General features: G+C 38.4%; 1 pseudogene; it reads left to right on the top strand.

Moving 5' to 3' along the window:
- Nucleotides 1-875: 875 nt before the first annotated feature.
- LOC102004309 overlaps nucleotides 876-20,854 on the top strand; it is a 37,392-nt pseudogene continuing 17,413 nt past the window's right edge.

Here is a 20,854-nt window from a genome sequence, read left to right as displayed (position 1 = left end):
CCCTACACCGACAGTGGACTAATCCACTCACACACCCAGCGTCCAGTCCCCTCCCAAAGGCCCCGCTGTGAGTGCAAGAGGCCTTTGGGGGACATGGAGATACAAGCCAGAACTGCTAAGAGAAATACACCGGTCACAAAATTGCAAATTCTGTATGATTTTGGTAATCCGAGGTGTGAGAAGTAATCGGAGCTGGAGAAACAGAAAGTAGAACGCTGATTGTTAGGAGGTGGTGGTGGGGGCAATGGAGACTGGTTTGTACAAGGGAAGATAGTTTTAGATTTGCAAGACAAAAACGTTCGGGAAATAGGCTGCCCAGCCATGGGAATGTACAGTACTTAATACCACAGGCCGGTGGATGCAGAAGTAGCTGTCGCAGTAAGTTTTATGCTACGTGCATGTTGTTGTAATTAAAATGAAAATAAGATCAGTTGCTGTACAGAACTGAACTGCTCGAAAGAATGGGTTCTGTATCGTTTGTTATTTATCATTCCAGGTAACTCTAAGTGTTGACGTCGTAGCAGGGTTCTTGCATAGAGAGACCGGCAGCGGATTCACAGCCAAAGGCTGACCCCAAGACCTGAGCCCGGAGTAACGCAGCTTCACCTTTTATGCAATTCTTGTGTCTTTGTCTCCCTTATACAGTGACACACTAATAAACTACAGCCTGATTGGGTGCGATCTATGTTACAGAGCGGTGCTAGAACTACGCAGGTGTACATAGGAGCTAATTATGCCTTGTTGTCTTCCTTTGTTCTGAGAAGACGCTCACCACATGTCTTTGGGGGGGTCCTGACACACTATCCCCCCAAAGGTATCATTTTAGAAGCATCATAAAGGCACAGAGCTATAGTATATATCTGCCTATAGTTGCTATGGAAGAACACTGCAGTGTTAGAAACATTACAAGTGTGCTTCTACTTAAATTGCCTCCAGAGGCTGTTGTGGACAGGTAAGTGCCTACAGTAGCACTGTGAAGAAAGAGTATTTTCATAAGAGGGGTCTCTCCCTGCTCACACAACTGGTCATTTTTCCTCCAGCACACAAGACTGCACACCAGTGATGGGAGCTGCTGAGAGGACAAAGGTGGCAATTTGTAAGGATAAGTGAAGAGCAAACTAAAAAGCAGATATAGTTGTCCCTCACCATATTGCGGTTCACTTATTGCGGCTTCACTGTATCACGGGTTTTTAAAAAAAATATATCTAATTCTGTATTGCAGTTTTCACTATATCATGGGATTTTGCGTATACAGGTATTAAAATGATATTTATGATTTTAAATATTTTTGCCTAAAAAATTGAAACAACATAAAAATTGTTAATTTAAAAATATTAAAATATTAAATAGAAATAAAATACAATATGTACTTCATCAGCAGATCAATACCATACCATACACAATGGAAATGCAGTACTCCACCAGTGCTTGCCTAAGTTTGCCAAGGTGAGATTGTAGAGGGCACACTATTGGCTGATGAAATGGAAGGCGACCAACCACAGTACGGTGTTCTGTATCCTGGGTGCTGATTGGCTCAGTGACCGTAGCATCAGTTTGCTCTCCTGCACCATGCCCATATGTTCAGCATCTCTCTTTGTCCACTTCATACGGAGTTCCCACGTAGAATTTTACATGTTGCTAGAATTACATAGGCTTAAGAGTGCAGAAAGTGTTTAGTAGCATATGAAGTGTTTATAAGAGTGTGGGAAAGGTTTATAGGAGTGTGGGAAGGGTGTATAAAACCTTAAAATATATATAAATAATAAAATAAATATAATGCCGCTACTTCGAGGATTTTCACCTATTGCAGGGGTCTCTGGTAAGTAATTCCCTCGATAGGTGAGGGATCACTGTAATGGGAAATGTGGAGATCGATCTTTGGCAAAAGGGAAAGGAATCTAGAAGTAGGGAGAGGAATAAGGGGAAGGGAAAGGGCAGTAAAGACAAGATGTGCTACATACATGTGCCAAGTCCCCACGATGAAGGTAATCATTTCGTACTGCAAACGTGTACAAACAGAAATAAAGATGATTTTTTTTACAAAGTGTGAGTTAGAGCGCAAAGCACTTCTCCTTTTCGCTTTGCTGCTGCTGCTTCACCTTCTTCATCTCCTCCAGCATTGGGGATTGAGCCCAGGGGTGCTCTGCCACTGTATTATATCTCCAGCCCTTTTTTATTTTTATTTTGAGACAAGACAGGGTCTCGCTAAATTGGCCAGGCTGACCTCAAGCTTCTGGTCCTCTTGCTCCGCCACCTGAGACACTGGCATTACAGGAACATACCACCACACTCAGCTGGCCTTTGCTTTTCATCATCTCTTTCCTTCCCCTAGAATTATAGAATAAATAGAATAAAAGAATTATAGAATTATAGAATAAAAAGTTCATGAAGGCAAAAAGTTAAACTGGGTATTGTTGTGCGTGTCTGTGATCCCAGCACTCTGGGAGACTGACATAGAAAGTTTACAGGTTTGAGTTCAACCTGAGCAATTTAGCAATTTAGTGAACCCCTATCTCAAAAAAAAAAAAAATTAAATTGCATTTAAATTAGAATAAAAAGGGAAGTCTGGAAATGTAGCTCTTGGCCAAGACCCTGGGTTCAATCCCAGGGCAAGGAGGTGACTTCTTTAACAAAGCCCTTAAGGCAACCACTACAGGTTAGCCATTTCCTGGCCAATTCAACAGAAAGTGAATTGGAATCATTGGGTTTTGTTTGTTTGTTATCTTTTGCCCTTTGGGCTGTAAGAAGAAAAGACTGACCAGATGTGGTAGCACCAGCCAGTAACCCCAGCACTCTAGCAGGCTGAGGGAGAGGATAACAAGTTTGAGTACAGCCTGGGCAAGTTAGTGCCTTAGTGCGAACTTCTCTCAAAATAAGCAGTTTGAAAAGGGCTGGAGATGTGGCTTAGTATGAAGGCCCTGGATTCAACCCCCAGAGCTGCAAAAAATTTAAAAAGAACAAAAAGAAAGGTAAGAAGTCAGATTATTTCTCTTCCTTTCACAGGTTGTCTAAAATTTAAAGGTTAAACTTCTCCTTAGAATCCTACTGTCTTAGTTACTTTTCTTACTGAGACTAAATACCCAACACTCGATGTTAAGAGAGGAAAGGTTTATCTAGTCCCTAGAGGTTTCAGTCCACAATCAGCTGGTTCCAAGGCAGGGTGGTAAGGCAGACAGGCACTGCCAAAGAGAAACATCTCATGGCAGGTAGAAGGTAGCAAAGCAAGCAAGAGACAAGACAAGACTCTTTCCGTCCCTTAGGTTGTACCCAGGATGCTGAGACTAGAGCAGTGCCCAACCAGTCAGTGGACTGATTTAGTAATCACCCACCCTCAATCCCAGCACTCTTCATCTTAGCTTTGCACCGTGAATGAATCACACACTGTACATTCAACTGCCTCTGGAAAAGCCCCACCTATGACTGCATGAGGCTGTGGGGGGACATCTAGACACAAGCCACAACACCTACGCTGCTATCCCTTTGGAGGTCCCTATTTTCAGACAGGAAAGCCCTAGCCCAGCCCTTTCCTTACAGCTCCTCATTCTGAACACAAATACTCCAGGTTCTGAACTTGGCCACCTCCTCTTTCCAGCCCTATTCTCTAGGAATCAAAGATGTTTCTGTATTAAACCTCCCAGACTGTTGACTGTATTATGTAGCCTTGTATCTGTGGGGTAAAATATCTGAGCAAAACAGCTTAAAAGGAAGAGAGGCTTATTAGGTTCACAGTTTCAGAGGCTTCAGTCCATGGTCTGCTGCCCCCATGACTGTGGATCTGGGGTGAAGCAGAAATGTCACGGCAGAAAGGCATGGCAGAGAAAAGTTGCTCAGCTCATGGCAGCCAGGAACAGAGAGGGAAAAAGACAGACAACAAGGTGCACAGGCCGGAACAGTCCCGAGGCCACGCCCACATTCTCCGCTCCCTACAAGCTGGCTCCACCTCCTATCGTCCATTGTCACACCGTTAACTTGTAATCTCAGCACTGAACTACTCTACCGGTAAAGTTAGAAGCATCCTGTCCAGCACTCCTCAAATGCCCATCACCAATCAACCTTCTCACACAGTACCCTTTTGGGTTATATTGTTATACTGGTTGACGTCAGGCCTTGATGGTTATTTTTGGCTTATTCGCAGAATAATTTCCTCTTCAAAGTAGTCTTCAATGCCAAGACACAAAGAATTCATAAACCTGAGGCAAGAATCCCAGGCGCCTCATTCTATTCATTGTATTAAGGGACCAGGGAACTTTTTTACTGTCTTTCAAATGTTGCAAATAATCAGTTGCTCGCTCTTCAATACTAACACATACCTCTGGTCTTTACATTTAGCTCATGCAGTTTTTTCGTTCAATAAATACTTGCTAAGGCCATGCCACATAGAGGGAACTGATGCAGGCGCTTTGAGCATTTCTGTAGCAGTCATACAAGCAACATTTCTTCTCCCCTCATAAAAATACTTATGAAAAAAGCAGAAGAAAGTAATTCACTACAACACCAATAATCCAGCTTGCAGTCAGCCTACCTCTAGAACATGGGAAAGATTAATGCTTATTTTAAAGCAGAGAAAGAGACATCTTTCCAAAGAGAAGAGCCTGGCATATTCTGCCTTCAATTTATAAAAAAAAAAAATGCCTGAGAGAAAGGAAGAGAAGAGGAGCGAGAGATATTATGTTGACAGAGTTTAGAGTAAAGATTCCATACAAGTAGGCATGATTCATGATAGGAAAGTGTTTTTACCCAATCACTGTTACTTTGTCTAGACACGGGCTGGTTCTTTAGGCTTCTGCAGAGCTCACAAATCACTGAGATTAAAACACAGTGCTCTAATTAAACAGGTTTTTTTTTCTCCATTTTAAAATTATGCTGCCTCTTTAACCTTTTTAAAATAAAATAATAAATTCAATATATTGCTGCCCAAATTGCAGGGATGATTTTCTCACTTATGCATTTTCTCTTTTAGATAACAGCATTTTGTGCCTGACTGATGTTGAATTTAAAGTATATGCACACTCACAGAGCTCTCCGAGTTATTTTAACAATATTACTGGTGAATATTCTCTTCCTGCTACTGATTTGCCTTTGCTTCTTCCAGTACTCTACTTTTGAAATAGCAGCTGAAGTGTAAACAGGTGCGTACTCAATCTAATTCAAGTGAACTTGTTCTTTAAAAGGAAGCATCTCAAAGTATTGTGCAAGTGAAAAACAAAACCTGACATCTGCCCTCAAACAGATCCTATATTTAAGTATGCTTACCTGGATATGATTGAAACAAATTAACAGTTAGTGGAGATGACAATAAACTAGCACAAAAACTGCCTAAATTATTCCAGCTGGAGATAAAAATACTGAAGGGAGAAGTAATAGTTCTAAAATACAGTAGACTGTTCTAAAATAAACAGCAAATTCAATCAAAAATTTACCTCTGGTCGTATATGAGGAAAACATAGAGTTAATCATTGATAAACACAGGGATAGAAGAGAAATCTCTGTTTTTTGGTTTGATTCTTGGCTCTAGTCAGTATTCTACTTTTCTGTCATTTCTCAAATGTACTCCAACTAAGCAGAAGACAAGGAAAAGGACATAAGGAAAGACCTGAAGCTTGAAATGGCATGTGAACAAAAAAGGAAGGTATAAATTATTAACTTAAGCAGAACTGTGTTTGCAAGCAAAAAATTGTGTAGGTTACAAACTATTACATAAGTTCAAAGAAGTACAATGAATAATGTTCAATGGCTGATCCTCTTTAACACAGTGCTATAGGAAACTTCCAATACAGCACTCTTTCCCTTATTAAATACGCCACAGCTCAGATGTATGGCTGACCTACCTATTTTTGCACAAGATAGCCCACAAGAATGCTGGAAAAGCTAAATGTCAAGATTATGCAGAGCCAAAATTAGCTGAGCATGGATAAAGGTATGAAAAGATACACCCCAAACCTATAGCAGTTGCCTCTACAGAGTGAAATTGGAGCTGCAGAAAGAGGGAACAACCACTTTCACATCATGTATTTTCTACTCTAAATGGTTTTGCCTAATTGGCTATAGTCATCACGTGTTACTGTTATAATTTTTAAAAAATCGTTGACTCTTCTGAACAGACGTGAAATCCGTGCTGCTTCTGAGTTCAAGCAATTTTTCACTTAAGGAAGTAACATTTACTAATGACCCATAAATCAAATTCCCTGATTCCCACCCATACCCTTTTTCCATTCAAGTGGAAAACCTCCACACCCACAGAACAGTCAGAATTATTGACTGTTGAGCTATTTTAGGATTGAGACAAGGAGGAATTCAGCTAGAGGAATTTTTATAGGTAATCTTCCTTTCAAAGGAGAGAGCAAGGGAAACAGCTGCAGAGAGGATGAACAAAATCGGAATCCGGACTCTCAAATAGGGCTTCTGGTCTCAACAAAAACATTTTCTGATTTTATTTACTTATTTATTTCACTCGGCTGTTACATGCCATTAAATTCTAATGCAAAATATCCTTTGTTTTATGTCTCTCTTTAAAATGCGAGTTTGAAGAGTTAAGTGTTATCCAGTACCCTTCAGTAAGTGTTAGCTTCATTGTATGTCCTCAGAACAGCCCGCTGAAATTAGCTTTGCCAGAAGGACAAAAGCAAACCCTTTAGAAGTTCATAAGTAGCTATGCAAGACCTAGGTGTCTCCACACAAAGCATTAGGTATAGCGGAGAGCTTGTGAGTCTGGGGACCACAGCCAAAGGTCCTGGCAACAATGAAGGAAGACAGTGCATAAAGGAGACCAAGAGATGCCAAAATTCTGTGGGCTACTTGCAGAAGCACCCAGTGAGAAAAACTAACTCCTGTTTCTTGCCTTCTTTTTTCCTTTCTTCTAATTTTTCATTTTAGAGAGGAAAAAAAATGCAAAAATAACACTAAAATAGAATTTCAAACCTGGCTAGTAGGACAGTTACAATAATTGGTACGAAAAGTTGGTTCTTTGAAAGGATAAATAAAATTGACAAACCATTAGCCAACCTCATCAAAAAAGAGGAAAGAAAAAACACAATTCAAGCAATTAGAAATGAAAAGGGGGAAATCACAACAGAGCCTACAGAAAGCCAGACCATTATCAATATTTACTATAAGAACCTTCATCCTAATAAGTTGGAAAACAGAAGAAATGAACAGTCTCCTAGATACATATGAATTATCAAAACTAAATCAAGGAGATATAAAAATTCTAAATAACCCAATATCAGCCAGTAACATTGAAAATGTAATTAAAACCTATTAACAAAGAAAAAGCCCAGGCCCTGATGGATTCACTGTTGAATTCTACAAGAAACTTCAAGAAGAACTAATGTCACTAATGCTGAGACCCCTTAAGGAAATTGAAAGGGAAGCAATACTTCCCAAATCATTCCTGGAAGCAAGTATTACCCTGATTCCAAAATCAGAGAAGAACCCAACCAAAGAGGAAGCTACAGGCCAATCTCCCTAATGAACATAGATGCAAAAATACTCAGTACGATACTGATGAACAGAATGGAGCAAATCATCATGAAGTTTATACACCACGACCATGTAGGAGTCATCCCAGGGATGCAGGGCTGGTTCAACCCACAAAAATCAATAAATGTAATACACCGTATCAATAGAGTCAAAGACAGAAATCACATGATCATCTCAACTGATGCAGAAAAAGCATTTGACCAAGTCCAGTGCCCATTCATGTTAAAAACCTTACCGAAAATTAGAATAGATGGTCTTTATCTCTATCTGATAAAAGCTATGTATGACAAGGCAACAGCCAATGTCATACTAAATGGTCAAAACCTGAAAGCTTTCACTCTGAAATCAGGAAGAAGACAAGGATGTCCACTATCCCCACCCCTATTCAGTATACTCCTAGACAATGTATAATTCATGCATTTCATGCTACTCTGAGCGGCGTGATGAATCTCACATTATCCACCTCATCCGGCCAGCACATGAATTCTCCTTTGTCCACAGTATCCCGCTTAGTCACCTAGCAGCTGTCTTGGTTTTCAGGTCCACTGTCCAGTATCACAGTGTTTGTGTTCAAGTGAACTTTGTTTTACTTAATAGTGGCCCCGTGGGGCAGGAGTGGTGGTTCAAGGGAGCTAGCAAAGCATAGCACGTGAAGGACAGAGTAGCTCTGGTGCCATGTGGTGACACTTAAGGACATGTAGGAAAATATAGTACACATAGGAATCAGCACTATCTGCATTTTTAGGCATCACTGGGGGTCTTGGAACAATGTCTCTCTTGTGCATAAGAGGGAACTGTTTTACTACAATTTAGTTACATAGAATGGCCTACCTACACTTTGATTAAATAGTCCCTGTTCAAATCTACTCCTACCTCTTAAAACTCCTCCGTGCCCATAGTCTGAACACCCAACATCATGTCCACTGCCTAGATGAGGGTAGAGAACCAGGTCACTGAAGATGTTCATTAGAAAGACATTTCTCAGTGCTGTGAAGTACACATAGGAAAGGATAAGACCACACCCGCGAGGGTGACACCTGACAAATGATAGCTGATCGTTTTTTCTAAGGTGGAAATGTAAGCCAGAGGGAAGAAAGGAAGCAAGTCAGGAGCAGAGTTAGCTGTGCTCTGTAGAACCATGGTTATGAGGTTGCAGCAGGAAAGCTGGGGATGGAACTCACCGCGCGCACCACCAAAAATGATCGCTAAAGTGGGCGAAATAGCACAGACCAGTACCAGAGGTGTTTGGGGTGGGGTTTTGTTTATTGATAGGAGGAGAGTTGTTTTGTTTTGGTTTGTGACTTCCCAATACTTTCTCAACCAAGGAGGAAGAGTCCTTAATATTGCTAAGGAAGACTGCGAGGGTGTCAGACACACATGCAGACCAGTTTGGAGCACTCACCCAATTGCTGTATATCCTCGTGGTAGCCAGGAAAGACTCACTGAAAGAACTGGTGCATAAATAAACACAGCTCTTAAAGGTAGGTTTTCCAAAAGCATCAAATAATTTTTTGACCAGCATTTTAGTAAACCTATTCATATTAATGCTTTCCCAGGCATTTCACTACTTTAAGCATTTTAGTTTATTTATTTTTGTGTTGCCAGGGATTGAGCCCAGGGCCTTTGCACTGACCTCTTTATTTTTTTCTTTTTACAGCTCCGGACCTTTTTTTTATTTTTTAATTTTGAGACAGTGTCTTACTAAGTCACTACATTGCCCTGCAAGTGTTGGACTGCAACTGGAGATAGTCCTGCCTCAGCCTCCCAGGGTGCACAGAGTGCAAGGATTACAGGCATGTGCCACCACAGCTGGCTCTCCTTATCCTCTCAGTATCAGTGCTTTAGGAAAGCACAGCCTTCTACTTACATGTAGTGAAAGCATTATTACAGGCAATAGCTTTTATGAAAACCAAATCCACATGATGTGACACAGACAGGAGAAATGGGATTGTTATCATTTCTTTGGGGCACATGTTTGTTTCCCTTGCAATCTTTCTGATTCTGAGTCTAGCTCAATTTGTGTACTTGAATTAATGTTGCCGTTTAGAAATTTCACAGTCCATCCAACATACTCAAAGGAGGGATTGTATCTTAGGTCCTACAGAGGAAGAAGATAAAAATATTTGAAGATCACAAGAATTTTAGGGTAATAGTTCAACTAAGACCTAGACTGTTCAGATTCAAGTCTAGATGCTCCAATAACTAATTATGTGACTTTAGACAAATTACTTTTCAGTGTCATTCTCCTCATTTGTAAAGTGGGGATAATAATTACATAACTCACAGAAATGTATAAATCAAATAAATTATATAAATGCTTGAGATACTATCTAGCATAAATTTGACCATTAATATTAGAAAAACTAAATGAACTTTTGTGGCATTTTGCAAGCTCCCATTGTGTGTGTGTGTGTGTTCTGTCTTTTTTTTGACGCAGGGTCTCAAGTTCAAGCTGGTCTTGAGCTCACTTTGCAGCCCAGGCTGGCCTCGAACTCGCAACAATCCTCCTGCCTCAGCCTCCTGAGTGCTGGGATTACACGCGTGCATGACCATGCCTGGCTCCCTGTCATGTGTTTTACCTGTGGTTTTTGCTGGAAGGTGAGGCAGGAAGCTACAGAAAAGAGCTGTCTTTACCCTCACGATCCTTTTAAGGGGACAGTTTGCTTGTGAATGAAGCCAATAAAAGTGTCCTAATACTCATACGATTTCATAATAAAAACGCACAAAAAGTATGCTTTTATGAGTTAATGAGGTTAAATTAGCCATATGAAAGTTGGAGGGCAAAAAGGAACAAAGAAACTTCATTTCCTGTTAACCCAGTAAATTCTACTGTAAATATTAACTACTAAAAATGACCCTTTGCTTGTTTGTATAACTGTAGGAAGGATAGCATAATCTTTAAAAGACTTCTGGTTGTGTGAAACTTTAAATCCAATTCTAGTTAAAGAAGACTGTAAGAGAAAATGTGGGTACATGATAAAAAGTGTGCAGTGAGAAAGGAACAGCTGTTAACACTAGAACATCACTCACTTTATCTGTCAGTTTAATATCCTAGTTAAGTGAGATAGAACTAAACACCTGCAGGTGAGATAGGACAGGAAGGGATACCTGATTTTGGACAATTGTATGCGGTGACACCCAGCAAACAGAGAAAAGTGAAGAAAGACAGCAAATGCTCCACAGCTGGTGACTTGTTCCTGCAGTAGGATGAAAGCAAAACTCGATGAGAAAACTCGATAAGCTTTGAGAAAGTGCTGGAAGACAGCTATGGGTTTGGAACATGAAGCTGCTTTTCAAATGATCAAACATTTCCAAATAAACCAGATTCCCAAATATTTCTTATTTTTTTCCAAGTATTTCTTAAAAACAACTTTGGGTAAAATAATGCTGTCACCTTTAGTTTTATTTAGAGGACAGAAACATAATCTACCTCGGTCGGATAACTTAAGTCATGATAAATAGGAAGTCACGAACAGTAGCATGCAGGGCAAGTCACTGTCCTGACGAGACGAAGTTTGCCGTGGTCACCAAGATTCAGCGATGAGGATTTTCAACAGTCACATCGTCCAGCTGAGTCCAGCAGGGGCTGGCGAAGCTTTGCACTTACTGACACCGAGTGCTGTCGCTGTAACTCAGGATGGCTCATGTGTGGAGCTTGTTTCTCGGTATTCACCGCAGCACTAGCCGTGCCGCCTCTACCGTCCTCACCCTCAGCACTTTTCTCCCCATCACACACGGCAGCCGGGCCTCATCTGCAGATTCAAACTCTGAAGCTCTCCCGCTGTCTCCAAAGACAAATACCAGAGACTTCTGTTTCCACATTAATGATAAAACCAAAACGCATGGGGAAATTACACATCTTAAGTGAGTTTCATGTTGTTCTGATCATGGTGCCCGATCTGTGGTTGCTGACTTCAGACACTAACTTTTCTTGTCTTTATGTTATGCCTCTTTCAACATAAAATAAAAATTTTATACATAATCGTTTCTACTTTAGATTTTCTGCATTTTCGTTTTGTATTTATTTTAATCTGTGCTTGGAGTTATAAAGAATCCTCAAAAACGATTTTACAACTTGAATAGGTAACACTGACCTTATTCACAAAGAGTTTTTACTCTAAGATAATTAAAAACAGGATTATATTTATAATGATTCAAGGCCCCAGGTACGAAAAGGGTAAATTTGCATTCTCTGCAGTTCATCATAGATTTTAAGGAAGAAAATGTAAAATTTTTCTATAAGAAAGTAGTTAAAATAAAAAAAGTAGTCAAAATAAACTAGTCTTGAGACCCTGTGTCAAAAAAAGACAAAATACACACACACACACTCACACACACAACAGGAGCTTGCAAAATGCCACAAAAGTTCATTTAGTTTTTCTAATATTAATGGTCAAATTTATGGTAGATAATATCTCAAGCATTTATATACATTTATTTGATTTATACATTTCTGTGAGTTACACAATTATTTTCCCTTTACAAATGAGCACACACACACACAAATTCACCCTTCATAGAGGTAAACATCAGCATTAAAAATAATTAAGGTTAATTTTATAAGCTTTTTTCAGGAGTCCTTAGCCATCAATGAACACCTGATTAATGATGGTATGGCAGTTCTATATGTACTTCATAACTTTAAGCTAACTATTTTGGATTTGGAAACTTTTATAATTAATGTTCTTTAATCTAAATCCAAATTCATCAGTCCAAAATAAGATACCAGCATAAGAAATTTTAGTAGCTAATCATTGCTTGCATAGCTATTGAATCACTCAACCACAAGTAATTCAGACAAATTCAAAAAGCACATCTTTTAACCATACGTTTTCTAAATATATTTGTTGAAGAACGCAGTAATTGTCTAACAGTGCGTTCAAATTGTTTTGTATTTACATGAACAGACTTTATATCAAAGTGGCATTCATTTTTATTCTTCTCTTCACAAAAAGCGGGCAGCATTCCGTGCCTTCAAGTCACCTTCCACGACAGCCAGATTTTAAAACAGGTCAGTGAGTTGACGGACACACGTGTTACTTCCAGCTGTTATCGGTGCTTCTCCATTAAGTAGCTAGATCACGAACATGGACACCGCAAGTGATTGTTTGCCAGAACAATCGAGCTTCTTGAGGGTATTTCCCTATTTAATGCTTTTTGTCGTTAGGGAGCTATTAGGAACCCATGCAGAGAAGTCACTTAAATTACCGTTTCTAAAGGAATAAAATTCAAAACTGTTATAAGTCCTGCTAAGAAACAGAATATAGAAGTCATTAAAACGTAGGAAGAAAATCATCCTTTTATAAGAAAGTTCTGCTCGACTTAAATAGTTCTCCCACACTGAGAATAATGTTGTGCAAGTTGGGGTCTCCCAAAGCAAGGCAGCCAATAAGCTCCCACCTCCAAATACGTGCGTTACGTCCATAGAACCCACGTCAGATGAGAGTCACACACAGCCGATGGAGATGAACTCAGGCAAGTACAATGTTCAAAACAACTGTGATCAATCTGGCTTGGGGGTGTGAAGGATGAGGCGTGAAAGGACGTGGAGCAGAAAACCAACTGGCTGGGCACATGGACTCTCAGATGTTTTACGGTACCACTGAGTTCAGGAGGGCATACACAGGAGAACGCACACAGGGTACGGTGATGTATGTTCAAGAGCTCATTGGCTGTTGCCATGGAGGCAGGCAGTAATGGCGTATGGGGGACAAACAGGACATAAAAAGAGATGAGTGTACCACATATTCTGAGAAAGAAAACTGTGAATCCTCGCTTCCCATTGGTCATCACTATGGAGACAGCCTTTAAAAGTCCATAGGAGATGGAAATTAAATTCTGGTGGAGATGCATGCACACACACACACACACACACACACACACACACAAATTCACCCATCATAGAGGTAAACATCAGCATGAAAAATATTTAAGGTTAACTTCATAAGCTTTTTTTCAGGAGTCCTTAGTAACAAATAGCAAGAAAAATCCCCCTAGAAACAGGGAAAATACTGGCATTATTTCCTAATGATAAAGATATAATGATAATGATAAAATGATATTTTATACTGGCCCTGGCATTCATTTTAAAAAATCATTAAATTCACCCGATTTTATCTGTAGGTTGTGTGGTAGATTCCTGAGCCACTGGTCTCCATTCGCAGGTCATATTTTCAAATAATGAAGACAACCTCCTGCATCACAGAAAGGGCTTAAAAGCCCTGAAAGCTGATGTTTGGTATATATATATTTAAGTTTTATTTGTTCTTTATAACTCAGTCAAATGTTTTTAATGGGAAATGATTAACAAGATTTTCTGGTACCCCATTAAGTGAAAGAATCAGGTGAGCTTTATAATATCTATTGCTCATGAGGCATAAAGGAAACTTTATTACTTGAGTTATCATGTGCTTTTTCCCTCAATATTGTGGTCTGCTCTAACTCAATCATCGATACAAACATCATCTCTTGAAACCCTTTCCAATTTTCATCTGCTCTAAGACCTGATGTGAGGAGCAGTCAAGCAGTCTAAAACTTTGGTTTATCCTGATTCTAAAATCATACACAACTTGGCCTAAGGAAAATGTAACCTGTAGGAAAAAACCTAAAACTGATGTCTCTCAGATGATGGAAATTAATAGTCAGTTTTCATTTAACCAAGAAAAGACCGGCAAGTAATACAGTAGCTTATTCTTAGGTGGAATAAATTAAAGTATTTGTTTCCTTTCTTTTGTGACATGCATTTGTTAGGTAACGCAAAGAGAAGAGAGTATGTTTTAACTTTCATCGTCCTGCAGATCGAAATGGCACTGTCCTTGTGACTGAATTCTTTAGGAGGCATGAAGCAAGTATCATAAATGGTGCATGCGAAGTGAGTTAAAGGTGGGACATGCGGGCCCTCGTTACTCTTTGCGAAGGCTGCTGTGGCCACACCCTGCTGCGGGATGGCTGGGTTCCAACTCCCACTGAACCCCCAGCCACTGGGGAGGATTGTTCTTCTCCCTGAGAAAAGGCCAAAGCAGAAAGGTCAAAACGAAGAAAGACTGTCCACCAGACCCATGCAACCGAACGCTCAGCACAAACCTTTCTACTGTCCAAAAGAAAGAGCCCAAGTTTGTACAAAATACATTCACATTAGGATATTATGTTTCAACATCAAAAGTAAGTTTTTTAACATTCCTACAAATGTATTTATCAAATCATAAAAACGACATAAAAAGCACAATACAGCCTGGCATGGTGGTGCACGCCTGTATCCCCAGCACTCGAGAGGCTGAGGCAGGAGGATTGTTGCGAGTTCGAGGCCAGCATGGGCTACAAAGTGAGCTCAAGACCAGTCTGAACTGCATAGTGAGACCTTTTCTCAAACACACACACACACACACACACACACAAGCACAATACATAGTTGAGAAAAAACTTGAATGAATCAACAGGTCCATGGGAATTTAAAGGATTTCTCTTTGTAAAGCTGCATAGCCTAGCATTACAGCGCTTTTTTTTTTTTTTTCTTCCTGTACCAGGAATCAAACTCACAACCTTGCGCTTGTCAGGCAGGCACTGTGCTGCTGAGCTAAATCCCCAGCCCTACAGCTCTTCTTGGCTAGGGATCTAACATTCTGTTTATGCACTTGGTGTCAGAGCAATCCTGACCCCAGTGTCCCCTAGCATTTGCCAACTGTGTGCGCCACAAGCTACCTACACAACAGTGTGAGAGACGAAAGAACACCAGAGCTATTACGGAACGGGCCACCTCTTGTCAGTTAGACTGAAAGATGCGCTCACACACTCTAAAATGTTCCGCAGCGTCTGCACTTCTTTTTTTGATGCTTAAAAAACACACGTCAACCTCTAAGCATGACTGATTTGGTATTATTAAGCAAAGAGGGAAATCTGGTTTAATATACAGTATCATTATTTACATTTTTCACGAGGATTTGACCTGAAATTTTAGCAAGAAGTAGCATGGGTTCAAAGCACAATATCTCACTCCTGGGATTCTAGACACTGTGCTCAGATGTGCAATTTCAATAATGAGCTTCATTTTCAAAAGACACACTGTAAGTAGTAATAGTAATAATCATAATAATAATGATAGCAATAGCATTGATAATTTAAGGTGTCATAAAGGTATAAAATAAAAAACTCTTAGAGAATTAATTATTCTTGGAATCTACTGTTCTTGTCATAAGTTATTATATAGATTATTAATATTACTTTTTAATTTCCTTTAACATATTTATCTCATGCTGTAACTTTAGTTGCCACTGTACAGGTTTTTAATTTCAAGGAAAACCCTTCATTGGCACAGTTAAATGCCCAAAATTCCTGTAACTGGCAAAAAATTAATAGAAGTATTCATTTTCCATGGGCAGAATTATTATTATAACATTTTGCTTATATACAAATATACATCTATAAATATATAATATGATATATAGCATGCATAAATACATATATTATATATAAATAAACACAACAATGATTTATGCTCAATTATTTCCAATAAACATACTCATGTTAGGATATTATATCTCAACAGTAAACATAAAGTTTCAAAGTTCCTACAAATGTGTTTATTAAAGCAGTATGAAAGCTGTAAATACCACAGTACAAAGTTGAGAAATGACTTCAGTGAACCAACAGGTCACATAAATTGATGATTAAAAGCTGTCAAACCTCAGTAGAAGTAAAACACGCAAAACAAAACATCTTAGCATATTATCATTAAACTGTCTTAATGATATATTTTACAGACTATAGAAGTTAGAGCAAATGCTAAAGTGAAAATAATATATTTTTAAAGATAACTCAAAGAGCCGGGCGTGGTGGCCCATGCCTATAATACCAGCTCTTGGGAGGCTGAGGCAGGAGGATCGTTGCGAGTTCGAGACCAGCCTGGGCTACAAAGTGAGCGCAAGGCCAGCCTGAACGCATACCGAGACCCTGTCTCAAAAAGCTGAAGAAAAAAAAAAAAAAAGGATAACTCAAAGAACATCTTCAGTAATATGTAACGATTATGAATCTTAATCCAATTCTTCTATTCCCTACAGACGTACACTGTGTTCTTTCTCTCAGGTTTCAGAAGTCCCGGGTTTCTCAGTTATTGGATCTGAGACGTTACTGCCCCCTTCTCATTTTCGTCGTTATCTCTAACCTCAGCTTTCCTTTAACTTCACTAGGGAAATAATTTCCCACAGACTGAGCTTCCTTTTCTTCAAAATTCTCACTTCTTCTTTTCTATGAAATTTGATAAGAAGAGACCTGGTTAAACATGTCCTCTGTTACCAGTATAACTTGCATGGGACATTTTTCAAATCAACAGGAAAACTTTCTCTACTGACCATCTTTCTTTTTCATGTATTCCTCTCTCTTTTTCTTGTTAAATCCAAATTTCCACTGTACAGTGGGACTCACTTGGCATTTTTCCTGAGTAATGGGTATATTAGGCTTTGGCTCTCCTATTAATCTACTGGTGATGTTGTTAAACAGACATGTCATTCTCATTTTAAAATAAAATGTGACAAACATTTAAACATATACATAAAATTGCTTCTTTTTCTATAACAACTAAATTGTCCTCACAGTTGCTCCAAAGTGCACATTTAATCTATTACCATATTTTTTAATTTGGTGCTGCTATAAAATATATTATTATAACAGTCAAAATTTCATCAAATTGTTAACAATATTATAATTTAAGGCAAGCACTCTACCACTGAGTTACTCGGCCCTAATTTAAACTTTTAGTAAAACAATTTGGTTACATATTTGGGAACAGAGGAAATAAAATATTTGTCATCCCCAATAGCTTACAAAACACTTTCAGTGATCAAAAACAAGCCTTGCATTTTCACTAGCTAACTTTTTTGAAATTATTTTAGATGTCACTTCATACAAAAGTTTCTAATAGTAAATAAACTTGATTTTTAAATTTTTTATTGTAAAGAGAAAAAAACAGAAACAAAATAACAACCAAGACACAAACAAAACAGCACAAAAGCAATAAAAACGATGCAGAATTTTAAAACAAGATGGTAGGAAATTAACAATGATTGCTTTATTACATATTGTTATTTTCAGTGAAGTTGCTCAGATTCCCAGATGTAAGAATGCAAGATTGGTCAAACCATTAAAGAGAATATAAAATAATAATAATAATAAAAAGAAATGATACAGAGCTTCACTAAAAAAGATCACATTGAATTCGAATTTTTTTCTACATTGGGGATTTAACCATTTTTATCTCCATGGTTTTCTTTATCCATCTGGAATGAAACTTAAGTTTTGTTATAACAAGGAGGAAATGACTCCAGTCTGTATTCTTACCAGCCCTTTCCTGCATGCTATGATAGTCATTTGCCCGAGATGCCTTTGGATTTTTCCTACATTAAATACGTTAAACATTTTCAAGACTAATTCAAAGAACCAATGTGAAGTGCTCATAATCAAGCAGATATGAATCACTCATTGCACAGTCTGTGACCGACTTGGCTTTTGACTTTACCATACACTCCCGAACCTTTAGCATCTCCTCCTGTAGTTCACCTCTCATGCGGTCCATATCTCCTGCTAGACGGAGAAATCTTAAAGACAACTAAATGTCACATTTCCTTTATATTTTCAGGATCTGGCAAAGTACCTGGTACAAAATAGATCCCATACAAATATTTTGTGAAAAAATGAATTACTACTAAGATTAGGTACAAGTAGAGCAGGAAGACCTAGAGTGGAAGCAAAGCATTTCTTCCTCTGAAACAGGAGAAAAGGCTTTACATGAACCTTACAGCTGCTTATGAAGAACCTTTTGCCATTTCAAGGGTGAATAAAAAATTCTTCAAAAGAAAACTAGCTAAGGTAATTATTTGTGCCCAAGGGACTCATACTTTTGATTTGGCCAAACTACTAATATCCACAAGATATTCTCTAAGGAGTCAGGAATAAACAGATAAGCATGATTTGGAAAGTTAGAGACTAGTGCAATGTGGTCATTAATATCCCATCATTAGACCAGGTTGTCCAAGGAAGAATATGTATAACTTAATCCTCCTTTGAGACCAGAGTTAGCAAACAAACCTCTATATAATACTTGTGTACTAGAGTTCTCTGGACAAGCAGAACCTACAGGGTTGATATGTGAGTGTATGTGGCATGTTTCACATATATAACATTTCACGTACATATATAAACCTTTATAAGATATAAATATAAACTACTGCTTTAGGAAGAAGCTCGGATGATTATGGAGACCAAGTCCAACTGCCTGCTGTCTGCAATGCAGAAAACCAGGAAAGGGTGGTGTAATTATTTGTCTTTTATTTTTTAAATTCTGAAACTGTGCCGTGAACATCCAGCCAAGAAGGAAATTAATATAGTGTCATAATGACTACACTGAATTAATATTAGTATATTCAAGTTCGCATTTGTTCATAAAAGAGTAATTAAAGTAGTTAAAATTCATTTGCCTTAAAGAATTAAAGTGACAATAGTATCTTGGAGTTAAATTATGCATAAAATCTATACATAAAATGCTACTTTGCTCTGATTTGGTTTAAATTTATACATCCTAGTTGTGAATTCTCTCCTCAGCTACTGCCAGTTCATTTATGTCTACACGGTTACTCTGTGTCAAGTACTGAGCTGAGTACTGCTTCATGTTCTACAGACAAAATAAATGAGCAGATAGGTCTTTCTAGGATTTACATGCTAATCATGAAGACAACACAGAGTTTACAGCGTAAGAACTATTTTTAATCTCAACTCTAAATAACTTTGCAAATTAATTTATCAGCCAATCTTATAATTTCTTATACATTTGTACATCATGTATTATATCTGTTTCTCTAGTAAAACACTGACTGATACACTGAATAATAGGAAAAGGCCTCAAAATAACATGCTTAAAAATATTTTTCTTGACTCTGGATGTAGCTCAGTGAAAAGCACATGCTTGACACATGCAAAGGCCCTGGGATCAACTGCCAGCAACACAAGATGAAGCAAGGCTGGTATACTTGTGCACACTTGTAATACCAGCTACTAGGTAAGCTGAGGCAGGAAGGACAAAAGTTTGAAGTCAGCTTGGGCAACATAAGAAGACGCTGCCTCAAATAAAAATTTTTTAAAGTATTGGAGATAGAGAGTTTAATGCTTCCTGAAATTAGTCACCAGTACCACAAGAAAAATTATCATAAATCTTAAGAAAAAATCATACAAAGTGCATTTTCTTCTCTACAATATAGGCAGATAATTTTCCACACTTCTTAAATAACTGGACTTTATTTTGTATTTGCCTAGTGTACTTGCTCATTATGCTAATTCTTAGATTTTTGTTTTGTTTTAGTTTTAGCTTTGGTGTGGTAGTCCCAACGTGAATTTATTTTATTACACTCATGCCTATAAACATTTCAAGTGCAAAGCACCTATGGATCTATAACTACAGAAAGCTTTTATTTATAAAATTAATTCATTGAGCCACAAATATTAAGCAAAATTGCTTTACATTACTCATATCTATATCAAGTGGGACTGGGGGAAAATGAAAAAATCGGCACATTTTAGAAAATCATCTGCAGTCAGCTACTAGTTGAAACTGTTCTAAAACCATATTCTAATTTAGGTGAAGTCTCTTAAGATAAGATAGAAATATTCGTGGAGGAAATGAGTAACATAGCTCAGTAATTCTATGGGGAAACCTTCAAAGTATTCCTCATAAGATATTGTATGTCTGAATTCTGGTGGGGAATCATCATTACACAAACCAGTTCCCACGTCCCTGTGGACCTCTCCTGACACTGCAGCCCCTATCTGGGGCTCGGTCACTGCAGGTCTGAACGTTGCTGCCTCCCTTTGTAAACTTATTTGGTGGAAATTGAAGGAGCGACAGTATTTCTGCTCTTTCTTTAGTCATTGGCTGGTTCTGGAACTTTTGTCTTACTATTTGTGGCTGTGTGGTGTTCTGTTGTGATTGTTTTTCCTTTGCTCATTATTTCAGCAAAGAGATGGCACAGAGAGAAAGAGAGAGAGAGAGAAGAGCTCGATCAAAAACATTGAATAGAACTAGTGGACCAATTTTGTGAGACTTAAATCTTGAAATAATACGCAGAATTGGTTAACCTATTACCTTTCCTTCAAACTTCACAAAACTGTTATTCCAATCATATTTACAAATTCTGGATCCTTTAGACGAAGAGTTCAGCCACAATAACAATGATGTAAACAGTGACAATTCTTTTTTTTGTCCAACACAGTCATTGCCTAAAAAACATATGCTTTCATTCTGCTTGAAGTGAAAGTAAAATTCTGCAAGATAATCTACCTCTGGGACACTGAATCTGTGGAGATTCAGTAACTAATGCGCATGTCCACTTCTCCA

The sequence above is a fragment of the Chinchilla lanigera genome, unplaced genomic scaffold (assembly GCF_000276665.1).
Source record: "Chinchilla lanigera isolate Chin_1 unplaced genomic scaffold, ChiLan1.0 scaffold00031, whole genome shotgun sequence".
In the NCBI taxonomy this organism is placed as follows: Eukaryota; Metazoa; Chordata; class Mammalia; order Rodentia; family Chinchillidae; genus Chinchilla; species Chinchilla lanigera.
Note: the sequence above shows the minus strand (reverse complement) of the source record. Positions and strands in the feature narration are given on the sequence as shown.